General features: G+C 48.7%; 1 protein-coding gene across 2 annotated transcripts in view; it reads left to right on the forward strand.

The window, feature by feature from the left end:
- Nucleotides 1-1,209, forward strand: part of efna2a (ephrin-A2a) — a 149,834-nt gene extending 148,625 nt beyond the window's left edge. For both annotated transcript variants that reach the window (XM_017706308.2, XM_017706309.2), the window contains exon 4: nt 1-1,209. This exon is cut by the window's left edge. The gene's annotated coding sequence lies outside the window, so the exon portion shown is untranslated.
- Nucleotides 1,210-2,853: the final 1,644 nt, after the last annotated feature.

Raw genomic sequence — 2,853 nt, forward strand, 5'->3', positions numbered from 1 at the left:
CTAATGCTACCAGATTAAAGCCACACAGGCTAATGCTAGCAGAGCTAGGCCACACAGGCTAATGCTAGCACACAGGCTCATGCTACCAGATCAAACCCACACAGGCTAATGCTAGCACACAGGCTAATGCTACCAGATCAAACCCACACAGGCTAATGCTAGCACACAGGCTAATGCTACCAGATCAAAGCCACACAGGCTAATGCTAGCACACAGGCTAATGCTACCAGATCAAAGCCACACTGGCTAATGCTAGCAAAGCTATGCTAAACGAGCCCAGAGCAGTCCACTGGAGAGGAAACGGGCGTTCTGGACGGCGAAGCTGCAGCTGGGACGCTTGTTGGCGCCTGTTGGGGGCCGTGATCAGCGCCATCGTGGCGTTTGTCCACCTGCCGTTTGCTTTTGTTTTCCATAGTTCAGGGAGATGCTCATTACGGACAATGCTTGTGAGAAACCTGAAGGCCATGTTTCGATTTCACACAGGTTTCCTTGCGATAAATGACGCCAAAGGACTATGTTTACGCTTTTCTTTGCATCAGCAAACAGCAGAGACTGATTTTTTTGGGAACCAGCACCTATAAAATAGCGGTAGACTCTTCACGTGCATGTGAAACACTGTGAAAGTAAGGCCGAACACAAACGGATCTTCTTACTGCGGTAATGATATATTTTTATTGGTAAAAACCGTATTGGACTCTTCCTGCATCACTACGGCCTCCGGACTCTCTCGCCCGTCGCCTCCCATTTAACTGATGGGAGAGTTTTTTCTTGGCCGCAGCAGAAAGTCACCCGAGAGTCGTGACGAGGCAGCGCGGCGCTACGGCAGGAGCAGGGCGGTCAGTGCAGGCCAAACCGTACAGCCCGGGGCTTTTCCCGTGATGCTGGGAGATGGAAACAGCCAGGAAAAGCAAACCGTGGATCAGAGCGGTGTTTGAGGAAGGGTCCCGGGACGTGTCTCCATTTAGTGTGAACATTACTGACGTAGTGAAACTGCACCGGAGGCAGCGGGTGGAGTACAGGCCGGGAGTTTTTTGTATTCTATTTCATGTTATTTTTGTAGCATAAAAGCAACATCAATTATTCATGTGATATGGGGAAAGGATTTAGCTCCTCTCTCTCTCTCTCTCTCTCTCTCTCTCTCTCTCTCTCTCTCTCACTCTGTGTGTGTCTCTCTCGCTCTCTCTGTCTCTCTTTCGCTCACTCTCACCTCTCTCTCTCTCTCTCACTCTCTCTTTCTCTGTGTCTCTCTCTCGCTCTCTCTCTCTCTCACCTCTCTTTCTCTCTGAGTCTCTCGCTCTCTCTGTCTCTCACCTCTCGCTCTCTGTCTCTCTCTCTCACCTCCCTCCCTCTCTCTCTCTCTCTCTCTCTCACCTCTCTGTGTCTCTCTCGCTCTCTGTCTCTTTCACTCGCTCTCTCACCTCTCTATCGCTCTCTCTCTCTCTTTCTCTGTCTCTCTCGCGCTCTGTCTCTTTCTCTCTCACCTCCCTCTCTCTCTCTCTCGATGTCTCTCTTTCGCTCGCTCTCTCTCACCTCTCTCGCTCTCTTTCTCTGTGTCTCTCTCTCTCTCTCACCTCTCTCTGTGTCTCTCTCGCTCTCTCCGTCTCTCTTTCGCTCGCTCTCTCTCACCTCTCTCTCGCTCTCTCGCTCTCTCTCTTTCTCTGTGTCTCTCTCTGTCTCTCACCTCTCACACTCTCTCTGTCTCTGTCTTAGTCTCTCTCTCTCTGTCTCTCTTTTTCTCTCTCTTTGTCACTCTGTCTTTCTCTTGCTCTCTCTGTTCTCTCTCTCTCTGGCTCTCACCTCTCTCTCTCTCTCTCTCTCTCTCTCTCTCTCTCTCTCTCTCTCTCTCTCTCTCTCTGTGTCTCACCTCACGCTCTCGCGCTCTCTCTGTCTCTGTCTTAGTCTCTCTCTCTGTCTCTCTTTTTCTCTCTTTGTCACTGTCTTTCTCTTGCTCTCTCTGTTCTCTCTCTCTCTGTCTCTCACCTCACGCTCTCGCGCTCTCTCTGTCTTTGTCTTAGTCTCTCTCTCTCTGTCTCTCTTTTTCTCTCTCTTTGTCACTCTGTCTTTCTCTTGCTCTCTCTGTTCTCTCTCTCTCTGCCCCCCCCCCCCCCGTTCTCTTGTCAGGATCTATTCGGAAGCTGAAGGGATGACGCGTCCACATCCGTCCGAGTCGATCGTGTCCTCTTTTTTTTTTTCTCGTGTGACATATTTTGTACAGCTTCTCTGTCAAACTGCGGAAAACGTGACGAAATGCGGAACGAAATAAACCATTTTTTGTCTACAGCTTGAGTCGTGTGTGCGTTTCTGAAACTACAGAGTCCGTGAGTTAATTCAATGTCTGACCGCTGACTGTGGGCAGTGACTGAGCAAATGATTTCTGTAATGTAACTTGATAATCACCACATCTCGGGGGGGCGTCACTCTGAGTGAGGGACCCTCGATTAGGGAGTCAGCAGTTTTCCTTAAAGGGGAACCCCACCAAATGTTTCAAAATTTCTCCTGGTCATTTTGTTCAGAGTGGGTTGGTATGAAATAGACTTAACAGTGGTCTCTGGTAATTTGTGTCCTCAATATTGTAATTTTGGCTTCAATATAGTAAATTGTGGCCACGTCCTATTAAACAATAATCACCAATAAATTTCCTTTGGGGACTATTTTGCCGCACAACACCCCGAATGTATCCCTCCACCATTAATATTTAAAATATATTTTAGACCACAATCTTCTCTAAACTATCATAAAACAGCGTCTCAGTCCTCAGGCAGTGAATTCAGAACCATTTCATGTAGGAACTTTCTGTGAGGAGCTTTTAGAGGGGGACGTCTGGTTCCTCCCCAGATCCCACAGGATACGGTT

This window comes from Pygocentrus nattereri, chromosome 17, assembly GCF_015220715.1.
Source record: "Pygocentrus nattereri isolate fPygNat1 chromosome 17, fPygNat1.pri, whole genome shotgun sequence".
Taxonomy (NCBI): Eukaryota; Metazoa; Chordata; class Actinopteri; order Characiformes; family Serrasalmidae; genus Pygocentrus; species Pygocentrus nattereri.